Raw genomic sequence first — 13,457 nt, 5'->3', positions numbered from 1 at the left:
TTTGCGTCGATCTGTTGCATGAGCGTCGTGATTTGGTTCATCAAGCAAGGCATGTCGCTGCTGAATTTTCTGTAACTTCTTCACAGATTGACAACTTCTCTCCAGCTTTTCTCCTTGCTCGAATATCGTCTTGGGGCGTGCCACATATCGAATTGTTCGTCTTGATGAGACGAATACGCTCACCAAATTTGGGAGAGATCTGATTTGGAACAAGTGAGTTATGGGCCCTGAAAAGTGACTGCCCATGACTGTAAAAATAACCACCTTTAATGGTGTTTTGGTGCATTGTGGCCATATGGGAATAGTGTGTGACCTCTCTTATTTCAATGTTTTGCTCATATCTTTGTTCTGGAGTGTCTGTTCAAGCCGAAACTTGGCCTATAGGGATTTTTAACCTTGATAGATCCAATGGCGGTGGTCCCACAGGGATTTGAGACACCAAAAATGTAGCTCCAACTGTAGCCATTTCAGGGTGCTAGAGGCCAATTTTTCGAAAATTGTTTCTTTGTGTTTATTGCTTTAGACATGTCTGATCATGGTGAAACATTGCAAGTAGTCTTTTGAAGTGCTGATGACGATCTTGAGAAATTATGGGGCCATTCTTAGACTGTCAAGAATTTTCCACTGTTTCGTAGGCTTTATTGACCTGCTTCCTACCAAGGACAAAGGTGATGAAAAATACGTTCAAACAAGCATTCCTTCCCTCTCATCACGGGGCTGGGATGGGTGCCACTCTGTTACATCCTGTAACAACTTCATTTCTCGAAGCATTAAGTGTGCCACAGAAACCACAGCCTTTCGACTTAGGGCATCAGCCACTACATTGGTCTTGCTTGGTTGGTAATCAGTTGTACAATCATAATCATTCAAAAATTCCATCCATCTTCTTTGCCTCATGTTTAGCTCTTTCTAGGAAAATAGGTACTTGAGGCTCTTGTGGTCCGTGAACACCTTAAACTGAGCCGCATAGAGGTAGTGTCTCCAGATTTTTAACGTGAACACCACTGCCGCGAGCTCCAAGTCATGAGTGGGATAGTTTTGTTCATGTGGCTTTAGCTGTTAAGCGATAACTTTACCTCTCTGCATAAGTATGCATCCGAGCCCTTTATGGGATGCATCGGTATGAACCACAAAGTCTTCATTTCCCTCTGGTAGGGCCAGTATTGGGGCTGTGACTAGTCTCTTCTTAAATTCCTAGAAACTCTTCTCACACTCCTCTGACCATACAAATTTTGCATTCTTTTGGGTCAGTCAAGTCAGGGGAAGCGCTATCTTTGAGAATCCTTCTACAAAGCGCATGTCGTACCCTGTCAGTCCCAGGAAGCTATGAACCTCGATCACATTTGTTGGCCTTTCTCACTTAAGTACGGCTTTGATCTTAGAGGGGTCAATCGTGATCCCATCTTTAGAAATAATGTGTCCAAAGAAGGCTACATTAGGGAGCCAAAACTCGCTCTTGCTCAACTTATCATACAATCTTTCCGGCTTCAAAGTTTGTAAGACTATCCTTAGATGCTGCTCATGCAGTTCCCGACTCTTCAAATATATCAAGTTATCATCAATAAACACCATTACAAAGTCATATAGGAAGGGTCTGAACACCCTATTCATTAAATCCATGAACACAGCGAGGGCATTGGTTAACCCGAACGACATCACAAGAAACTCATAGTGACCGTATAAAATTTATGAAAGGGTCTCTAGGATGTCTCCCTCCTTGACCGGTAATTGATGATAACCCAATTTGAGGTCAATCTTTGAAAACACTTGGGCCCCTTGGAGCTGGTCAAAGAGGTCGTCACTCCTAGACAGAGGCTACTTATTCTTCACCATCACTTGGTTCAACTACCTATAGCCAATACATAATCTCAAGGACCCAACCTTTTTCTTCACAAACAAGACTCCTGGGGACACACTAAGTTGAATAAATCCCTTATCCGATAATTCCTACAACTGCTCTTTCAACTCTTTCAATTCTATTGTGGTCATTCTATAAGGGGCTTTAGAAATGGGAGCTGTTCCAGGCACTACCAATCTCGAACTCAATTTCTCTTTATGGAGGTAGGGATAGCAATTCTTCTGAGAACACCTCAGGGTATTCTTTTACTACGGGTATCTCTTCAAACTGGGTCTGAACATCCCGATTCTCCACCACATATGCCAAATATCCTACACATCTCTCAGCCAAGAGGCGAGAGGCCCGGTGGGCATAGGTAAAGTGCTGAGTAGAAGTATCCCTAATGCCCTCAAAGCGTACTTCTGCTTGATCCGTAGGTTTAAAGGTTCAAGCAGGTTTAAAGGTTACCGTCTTTCCATGACAGTTGACGGTGGCATGGTGTGTATACAACCAATCCATGCCTAGAATAACATCAAAGTCTTGAATATCTAGGTGGATTAGGTCTACTGGAAGGTCACACCCATTAACTGTAATCTTACATTGTTTATATACTTTATCAGTTTCCATAAAGTCTCCCACCGGTGTACATACTACTAAAGTGTAATTGAGACATGCAGGTGCAACATTCATGTAACGAGAAAAACGGGGTGCAAAAAATGAATGAGAGATCCAAGGTCAATTAAGACATTAGCATTAATAGCACAAATTGAGAGCATACCTCTGATCACTGCGGTGGATGCCTTAGCCTCTTGTTCAGTGAGTACGAACACTCGTCCTTAGGTCCTCGAGCGATCCTCGGTCTTCATCATCGGGAAGTCCTTCGCCCAATGGCCACGCTTGCCGCATTTCAGACATACATTCTTCTTCGTGAGTCCCAACAGTATTATGCTTCCCCTTCCAGCATAAAGGCCCCAAGCCTGACATTTTTCTCATCTGAGTAGTGTAACACCTCTAAGATCTTCTCTATCTGTTTCTTCCACCTCTTAGCCTTCTCCACTCCTCCATGCCCCAAAAAGGTTGACGGTGCCATTCTCCTAAACCTCTCCATGAGGCTACTTTCATTCTGCTCTAGTGTAGGGGTAGACTAAGTTGGCATCGATTCCTTCATCATTTGGGTGATCGCCCCCCAAGTCCTATAAAACTTGCCGAGTGCCTCAGTGTTTTCATTAGTAGAACGCGGATTATGATTACGAGATCCCAACATCCTTTAACCTAGTCACAAGAGCACCCAGTCACTTGCCTACCCCAAAACTAAACTAAGGACTCTCCTAAACTTCTTAGGCCAAGAATCCTCTCCTAGCTGCTTTAATACCATATCTGTCACGACCCCGCCCCCGCCCCCGACAACCATACCTTACACGACGACAGGCGATCGAGCGCGGGTTCGTGATTTAATGTAACGTTTGTCACTCAAGTAGGAGTGCACTCAACACCTTTATATTCGAAAATAGAGCAAACCATGGAAGAGAGCTAAAGCGACAAGCTTAACTAGCAGAAGAGTAAGGAAAAACTCCGCACACCAAAATTCATTATATAAAAATCTTCCAAAATATTACATTCAGTTCGGGGCATCTAGGCCCAATATTACACATATCCACCATGAACAAAACAAAATCGGGGCCAAACAGCCCAGACATAAACAAGGTCTAAGCACCTTCTTCAAGAACGCTAGCTTTGCCTTCTTGTCGTCAAACACGAACTTCCATCCCACTACCTGCCGCTATCAATCTACAAGTAGAGGAGAAATAATGGGATGAGCTATACAGCTCAGTAAGCAGGTCTAGTGTTATACATCTGTGGTGGTGCGACCCATATGTGACAATAGTACAGTTTATCAATATAAAGTCATAATTTAGCATAAATGCATATCAAGTCAGGACATCGAATATCAACATTTCATTTAAACGACAGTCATCACTAAATCAGTAAGATAAGAGCCTTCAATTAATGAAATCATAAATCATTCTATCATTATAATGTTAAACATTCCTTATAAAGAAATTCAATTATTACCCACTCACTCCCTGAATAACCTACTCCCTCGATAGAGGCCCTATCCATCAGGCTAACACAATCCCATTGCTTAATACCTCTACCATCACATAGGAGGGAGGGTAATAACAAGTGGGGTATCCACTTTGTAATACCCTCAACACACTCACACAGTCCCCAACGCGCATTGGGGTTTCGATAGGCCCATACCTTAAAAGGCATCAAGCACTTATCATTTCATAAATCTCGGGTGCGACCCTTTATCCTCTCTCTTAACTCATTCCTACCATTATGCATGTTAGGAGATATGTCGACATCTCTTTCCTTACTACCAATGAGTGTCCCATCGTATAGTAGGCAATATCATAGTAGTATCCACTACCGGTGAGTGTCCCACTGTGTAGTAGACAATAGCAACATAAACAGTGGCCATTCATCACATCATCATAACAATATCCACTACCGGTGAGTGTCCCACCGTGTAGTGATTAATTACAAGATAAGCAGTGGTCATTCATCGTATCATCATAACAGTATCCACTACCAGTGAGTGTCCCACCACGTAGTGGTCAATAACAATATAAGTAGTGGCCATTCATTGTCTCATAACAGATGAATCATATTTCATCATAACGTCATGGCATTTAGCAAAAGATATGCATTTCATAAGCTATCACAAGGCATTTACACATAAGCTTTCTTAGTAGAATTTGGCATTCATTATTAATTCGTTTCATCATTATCACGCTCGTGACTCCTTTTTCTCACCAAGTGCAATTTACACTGAAGCATTCACATATCTTATGGAATTCTCATGGAATTTATCATATGGCTTTCACATTTATCATATATCAAGATAACTTAGCGTCGCATGATCGTACAATGATGCAGTGACAAGTAACAGTGACATGCCCCTCTTAGCAAGGGCGTAGCTCCCGATGTTGGGGGAGGTTCAGACGCCTCAAACATGAAACCTTGAGCTAATACACATTTCTTTACAAAAACAGTGGTTTGAAGAAATTTAGATGTCATTTGATGGGTCAATAGCTCAGTACAAAGTGAACCTTAGTTGCCGAAAATTTCCCTGCAACTGTGTGCAGTGACGTGTTCGTGCATTTCGAGTCATAGCTCAAAATCCAAGGGGAGTTTCAAACATCTCAAAATATGCAACTTTAAGTACCCTCATAAAAATTTCCAATCGTGGTAATTTCAAGGTTTTTGGATACCATTAGCTAGGTCAAAGCATTGCCCAAAGAGGGCCACAGTTGCTGGAAATAGCAGCAACTGTGAACAGTGTCATGCCTTGACATTTAGGGCCATATCTTTTTATCTATGCAAAATATTTTCATAAAAAGTAAACTTGGAGTATACCCATATGTCTTTCTTTGGAACTAATTTGGTCCTATTTGGACGTCATTTGGTCATCGAACATATAGATAAAAGAACATTCACAGTTCTTGAAATTCATATTCTCAAGTTAATATACTTTTAAAGAACACTTAATATTTCTAGCCAAGCTACACTTTGGGCTTGGAACCTTATTCGGGATAAGGAGTCCCACAGTGAGCGATTTCATTAGTTTCCATAAATAAAAAGATCAAACATATGATAGACACAGTCACGGCATTGAGAAGCACAAATTGAAACTTCAACCTCGTGTTAACCTAATCATTCTTCACATTTTCCTTTATATCGTCTAATCCATTTCAATATTTTTACAACACTTATGGATGCATAAAGCTAAACCCACTTACCTTGACTTATCACAATATCACAAACCCTCACTCAGGGCCTTCACGGGCTTTTATTGGCTTCACCAGTGGGCTGTCTGGGAAGGGACAGCAGTGAACTTCAAGAGAGAGGGAAAAGTTGAGAAAAATGGGAGAGTCCCATGTTGTGGTTGGAAAACACTATGGCTGATGCAATCACTCTTTGCTCTAACATATACAGGGTGGCTCTGACATGCACAGAGGCTATACGTTTGACTAAGACACTCCCAGTGCTGCACTGTCAAACATCCAACTGGTGATGCTCCACCCGGTGCTCCTCCAACCGGTGCTCCTCCAACCGGCGTGCTACTCTCTTCTTGTACCACTGGTGCTGCTCCAACTGGTGCTACTCCACCTGGCACGCTACTCTACCAGGCACTGCTCCAATTAGTGCTTCTCCAACTGGCGCGCTACTTCTTTTTATCCCACCGGCGCTGCTCCAACAGGTGCTTCTTCAACTGGCACGCTACAATCTTCTTATCCCACCGGCGCTGCTCCAACAGATGCTACTCCGCCAGGTGCGGTACTCTCTTCTCGCATGGCGATACTAGCTTCGGAGAAAATTGTGACCCTTACACAATCTCTGCCACTTGTCTTTCGAATTTCAAACCTTCGAACCTCGTAATCTTGCAGAAGCAAACTCAGGGATTCATTGGCATCGTCAATGGACTGCAACCACTTCTGTTGTTCAACTCAATCCATGCTAACCTTTTAAGGGTGATAAAGCAAGGAGCTAAGAGTTCAACAGTGTTGATTTAATGAGAGAATTCTTTGTTCTGAAGAAACAATTCCCCTTTTCCAATAACTGATTTGTGCTATGATCCTTAAAGCTTTTTTAAGGCTTTTAACTTCCAGATGATGATGCGGATGATGGGTTAAGCCATCATTGGGCAGTTCCTCTATTGAATGAGATGGGTTAAGCCATCGCTGAGCAGCTTGATACTTCCATTAAGACTGAGATGGGTTAAGCCATCTCTAGGTAGCTTGAAACTACCGTTGAGATTGAGATGAGTTATGCCATCTCTGAGCAGCTTGAGACTGCCATTGAGACTGACATGGGTTAAGCCATCCCTAGGCAGCTCGAGACTATCATTGAGGCTGAGATGCGTTAAGCCATCTCTGGCCAGCTTGGGACTGCCGTTGAGACTAAGTTGGGTTGAGCCATCTCTGGACAACATGAAACTACCGTTGAGACTGCGATGGGTTAAGCCATCTCAGGGCAGATTGAGACTATCAATGAGAATGAGATGGGTTAAACCATCTCTTGGCAGCTTGAGACTATTGTTTCGTGAATATTCACCGAATCATAAAATTCATAAACTAAGCCATGCTCGAAGTATAGTCAAATAGATCACACTTGATCAATTAAGAACCATACCCATTCTTGATCCTTCATGATCATCCATCATATGTTCCACTGTATGTCTTCAAGTGGTTATTTGTAGTCATGCATTGAGACTAAATGATTATACTCTTCAAGGGAAAAGTATGGCCCATTAGCAACTCGGTCTTCGTTAAGTATTGATCGGAATGTATCTGGTCTTGTTTAAGATAAAAGTACACCCAACACCATGTAACATGAATACCACTAAGAAAAATGATAAAGATAGGGTACCCGTGAAGGACAAGATTGCATTAGGCTTTGACGATATATCATCCCTCTCTGCTAATGAGGGATCTCCTCTTATCGAGATTCTAAAAAGTGAAGCAAATAAGCGTCATCAGGTCAATGTCAATCCTCAATATGTCACTTGGAGTATGACTAAGGCTCAGAAAACCCTGTTTGTGCCTACAGATAGTCAGATAACCACATTTGAATCTTTGGAATTAGCTTCAATGGCCTCATATAGTGAGTCTGTCAGACCACCAATCGAGGAAACCATAGCGCATGTAATGATGGTGGGAGGGGCAGATGGTCCCCCGACGGAGTTCGAGGGCGTAATATGCCTAAAGACTATGTTAGCCCAAAGGGAGGCAAAACTCTAGGAGCAAAGCGCTGAGCTTGAGGCACTGAAGATAACCCGCGCGATTGCCACTTTTAGTGAGGCCTCAAAACACCAGTCTTCCAATCCCACCACAAGGAACCGACTAGCCAATGACCCTTCCACGCAGTTACCTCCATCACTCGTTGATGTCACCGAGACTGTTGAGACCGTGTGTGAGTTGGTAATGGAAACGTTACAATCATTGCATCTACCTGGCATACATCCATTTGACACATACCAGAAGTTGTATCTAATGTGTGTTGACGGGATACCCTATCCTCCAGGATATCAACGTCCGAAGTTCTCAGAGTTTGACAGGCATGGTACACCACATCAACATCTCGCCCACTTTGCATCGATCTGTGTGGATAATGCCAATAATGAATATCTCTGGTAATATGCCTCGATCTCACCCCCGGGTCTGGATGACCTGGTGGGACGCGTCTCGGGTTTCAAGGAAAACCCAGGACTTGAGACTGCTCTCTCGGGAACATTGTTAAGGAGCAAGGGCAGGTACACCAACATGTGAAAGAGGAATTTAATGTGAGGCGGAACACACCTCACCTAGGTCCGTGACTCACTGACACACGTGGGCGCCCTCTTAAATCATGACGGAAAGCCCCCCAGTCCTACAACTAGTTCGAAATCACTTCCCTTAACCTGTACTCTCATGTTTATGCAATCACACACACATGGTTAATTTTACAAGACAAGTGGGCCAAGGGACCCCACCTTGTCTTTGGGCAAATGCACATAGGCATGCGCATTCAAAGGAAGAAGGAAAATAAGAGGATAGAGATTTGGGGTGATAAAAGGAGAAGAAAGAGATTGAATAGAGGAAAGAGAGGAGAAGAATTTGACCAAGTGGCTAGACTGAAATAGTAGCTAGACATGTACAGTGATTGACCCGACGTGGTAGCAAGATGGGCACGGTAACTTAGACCGGCACGGCGGCAATACTCTCGACGACAGAATGAACACTAACGGGCCTGACACGATGGCTAACCCATCGTGGTAGCAAGACATGCACTGTAACTCAGACCGACACGGCAGCAATACTACTCGACGTTGAGACTACCATGATTGTGCTACGCTTAGCCTCCCTTGGTCGAACGAGTGAGAAAGAAAGAAGGAGAAGAAAAGAGAAGAGAAAAGAAGGGGGGATAAGGGAGAAGAAAGAAAGAGAAAGAAGAGGAAAAAGAGGAGGAAAAGAGAAGAGAGAGAAAAAGAGAAGAGATTGAAAGAGAAGACATAAGTGAGAGAAGAGAATAAAAGAGAAGAAAAGGGAATAGAAGAGACGAGCTTTGGTCCTCTCTCTCGACCTCATAGAAGCACTGGTGGAGCAGTTTCTCCATTTCCTCCCAAGTATGTACTAAATTTGGGGGAAGCCGAGCATACCATTGAAAGGCCTGGCCATCAAGAGTTTCAACGAACTGATGGAGGAGGAGTCTCCCATCAGCCGTTGTCTCTCGACATGCCACTTGGAAATGCGCAAAATGCTGGTGCGGGGATATCGTACCACTGAACAGGGGTAACTTCCCTTATTTGTAGTTCGAGGGAAACAGAACCTGATCAATGTAGGAGGGGTACGGCTTTTGGTAATGCGTTGTCCCCTACATTCTTGGGATCTGCCTGTTCTTTAAGCTATGTGTCACCATAGCACCGATGTCTGCCTGTGAGACGGGGTGAGGGACGAAATTGTCTTCTGAGGCAGGAGGAGGAGGCTGCCTTGGAGCTGCATCATCTGAGTAATGAGAGTTAGCTTCATGATGGGATACAATGACTGGGGATCGCATGCTTTCCATGCGATCAATCTTCTCCATCATTGCTTGCACCATTTATTCAAACCTATCCATGCATTCTTCCTGGCTGTCATTAGGTTCGGTCACAACCATAATGCGAACCATTTCCCCAAGCAGGTCAGACTTAGGCACAGTTGAAGGATTTCGAGCTTGGCGTGTTCTCCGCGGGCTCAGCATGTCGCTACTGAAATCGAGTCTATATGTCGATCGTGTGAGGACCAGCTCTCGACAGTTTTGGGACCATGGCTGCTGAGTGATCGGATCATCTTCTACGATGCTAACCATAGTGTAGGATTCACGCACCATGTCTTCAGGCTTTGTCATCTGAAGAGGGTAGAAGGGGTTCTGGTGAAGAGGGTCATCGAGGCTGGCTGCCCCCACCATTTCAGTGGCTTCCCTGGTCAGGATTTGCAGACCCCTGTCGCGCTTGGCTTTGAGGCTTTGATGGACCTCATGCCAGAACTGCAATTGGGACTGCAGCTGGTCGACCCTTCTTGCACAAGAGAGAGTCATCTCCATTAAGTGAAGCAATGGGTGTGGGCCAAGAACTGGGGTCAACCTAAGTTGGGGAGGACGAAGGACTTGATCTCCCATGAGGTATTTTCCCCAAGCTCTCTTATGGGCCCCAAAGGCATGACCGAGGTGACGGGGCTGGTTCAATATGGCACTCTTGGGGAAGATCTTTGAGTACCAAAGCTTGAGGTGCTTGCCCGAAAGAGAAGGGGCAGGCGGAGGAAGGATCGACTCATGATGGCATCTGAGTCGGGGGCTAACGGTCTGTGAAGGCGGCAAATGTGCGCCCCTTGAAGAAGGATCACCTGTGACTTGGGAGTCAACCAGGGCTCCAACAAGTTGTCTAGCCTTAGGAGGCCGAGAGCTTCAAGCAGGTGTTTGTAAGGGAACTGGTGGAAGCCTGCACCGTACAGGGTGCACTAGTGTGTGCTGAGATGGAGCACAAGGAGGTCGTCTTCCATGTACTCGAGTTAGTGTGCAACAGCGTTTCCCCAAGCAGTGTGATGCACATGCATATGTACAAGTTTAAACCCAAGAAGGCCTGATTCTGAACACTTACTCAAGGTAACACAAGGGCCCTGAGGTGTGGCTCGAGTGGATGACCCACGAGCCTTAGGCTGTGTGCGAGAGGTGGGGGCCTTAGGGTCTCCTCCTCAATGTGTTGAGTCTCTAAACATAAAGACCCCAGGTGGTCCAGGAATGTGGGGGGTAGCCTTATGGCAACCCGCGGGAGCAACGGCAACTTGTTTACCTTTTGCAGAAAGGGATTGGGCAGCCTTTCAACGTACCTCAGCAATATGACCGGAAAGTGCCTTGTCGGTGACGAGGTGCATGCTATGAGTGGTAGCAGATGTGCTACCAATGCAAAGTGCTGTGGTGGGGATTCCACCAGAGCTAGGAGATGAGGAGTTAGGGAACTTTAAGTCCCTTCTCACACCTATCCAGGTCAAGACTTGGGAGCTAGACACTGGGTCATTGCTCAAAAGGAAATTTGGGAATGAAGTTCGAGGATCTTTGTTCCCGAGGGAATCTCACGAATGAGGGGATGAGAAAATCCTCAATCCAGATAAATGGGTTAAGGAACCCAGAAACCATGTGTGTGAAATACATAAAACAAACGAGAGACTAGCCAAACAAGGACAAGTCGATAAAGAGGTAGTAAGTCCCCAGTGGAGTCGCCAAGCTAGTTAGATGCCTCGATCTCGCATCGGGTCGGGATGACCTGGTGGCACCCCTCTCAGGTTTCAAGGAAAACCTGGGATTTGAGACCCCTCTCTCGGGAACCTTGCTAAGGAGCAAGGGCGGGTACACCAACCAGTGCAAGAGGAATTTAACGTGAGGTAGGACACACCTCACCTGGGTCCGTGACTCACTCGGGCTGACTCACGTGGGCACCCTCTTAGATCATGGCGGAAAGCCCCCAAGTCCTACAACTAGTTCGAAATCGCCTCCCTTGACTTGTACTCTCCTATTTTTGTGATCACACACACATGGTTAATTTTACAAGACAAATGGTCCAAGGGACCCACCTTTTCTTGGGGCGAATGCACATAGACATGTGCATCCAAAGGAAGAAGGAAAGAATAAGAGGATAGTGATTTGGGGTGATGAAAGGAGAAGAAAGAGATATACTAGAGGAAAGAGAGGAGAAGAATTTGACCAAGTGACTAGACTGACACAGTAGGTAGACCAGTACAGTGATTGACTCAAAGCTGTAGAAGGACGAGCACGGTAACTTAAACGGGCACAGTGGTAATCCTACTCGACGACAGAACGAACACTAACCAGCTTGGCACAATGGCTAGCCTGTCGTGGCAACAAGATGGGCACTGTAACTCAGACCAACATGGTGGCAATACTGCTCGACGACGAGACTACCATGATTGTGCTAAGCTTAGCCTCCCTTGGTTAAATGAGAGAGAAAGAAAGAAGGAGAAGAAAAGAGAAGAGAAAAGAAGGGGGGATACGAGAGAAGAAAGAAAGAGAAAGAAGAGGAAAAAGAGGAGGAAAAGAGAAGAGAGAAAAATATAAGAGATTGAGAGAGAAGACATAAGAGAGAGAAGAGAAGAAAAGAGAAGAAAAGGGAATAGAAGAGAGGAGAAGAGAGAAGAAGAACAAAGGAATAGAAGGGAAGAAAGAAAAGAAAAGATAGGAAATAAGAAGAGAAGAAAAGAAGAGAAACAAGAACGAAGAGAAAAGAGAGAGAAAAAGAAGGAAGAGAAGGGAGAAGTAAGAAGAGAGGAGAAAGCATAGACGACAATAAGGTCCTGCCGTTCATGACCGAGGAGAGACAAGAAAGACCGAAGCAAGGACGGCGATAGGGTTCCACCATTCATAGCTGAGGAGAGAGAAGAGAGACAGAAGCATGAACGGTGATAGCGTTTTGCCATTCACGATCGAAGAGAGAGAAGAAAGACCGAAGTATGAAAGGCGATAGGTTCTACCGTCCATGATAGGAGAGAGAAAAAGAGAACATGGATGGGTAATGGGGTTCCACCGTCCATGATAAGAGAGAGAAAACGAGAATATGGATGGTGATAGGTTCTGTCGTCCATGACAAGAGAGAGAAAGGGAAAACATAGACGGCGATAGGTTCCACTGTTCATGACAAGAGAGAGAAAAAGAGAACATGGACCACGATAGGTTCCACCGTCCATGATAGGAGAGAGAAAAAGAGAACATGGATGGCGATAGGTTTTCGCTGTCCATGATAGGAGAGAGAAAAAGAGAACATAGACGGTGATAGGTTCTACTGTCCATGACATGAGAGAGAAAAAGAGAATATGGACAGTGATACATCCTGCCGTCCATGACAAGAGATAGAGACAAGAGAGAGAAGAGAAAATAAAAAGACACGCACGGCGATAGGCATCGTCGTACATGTCAAAAGGGACTCGGACACGACCCGGCCCGTCACTCGGGAAAGGGCCCGGTTTAATATTTTTATCAGAGTTTAGATGAAGGAATATCGTGCATGGCAATGGGCATCGCCGTGTGCGACATGGGGCAAAGGAACATGGACAGAGGCCCGGTCCACCACTCGGGTTAAGGCCCGGCTCACTGTCCATGTTCCAAGAGATGGAGGACATCATGACCGATGATAGACACCATCGTGCATGAATGGAGAAGAGAGAGAAAATAACAAGGAGAAAGAAAGGAGAGAGAGATTAGGAAACAAAGAAAGAGAAATGAAGGAAAGAAGAGAGAGACAAGGAGAGACAAGGAAGAAGATTAAGAAAGAGAGAGGAAGGAAAGGAAAGAATAAGAGATGAGTAAGTAAAGAAAGTAGAGAAAAAGAAGAAAGAAGGAGATGAAAAACGTGCATGGTGATGGCCCACTGCCGTGTGTGTTGAGTGAAGAGAGATGTAAGTGAAAGAGAGAGAAAGACAGAGGAGAGGAGAGAAAGACAGAAGGGAGGAGAGAGAAAGAAGAGGAGAGGAGAGAGAAAGACATAAGAGAGAAGAGAAAAAGAGGAGGAGAGGAGAGAGAAAGACAGACG

Source organism: Amborella trichopoda, chromosome 9 (assembly GCF_054954075.1).
Source record: "Amborella trichopoda isolate Santa Cruz 75 chromosome 9, AtrichopodaSantaCruz75HAP2 v2.0, whole genome shotgun sequence".
Taxonomy (NCBI): domain Eukaryota; kingdom Viridiplantae; phylum Streptophyta; class Magnoliopsida; order Amborellales; family Amborellaceae; genus Amborella; species Amborella trichopoda.
This window is presented reverse-complemented; position numbering follows the sequence as displayed.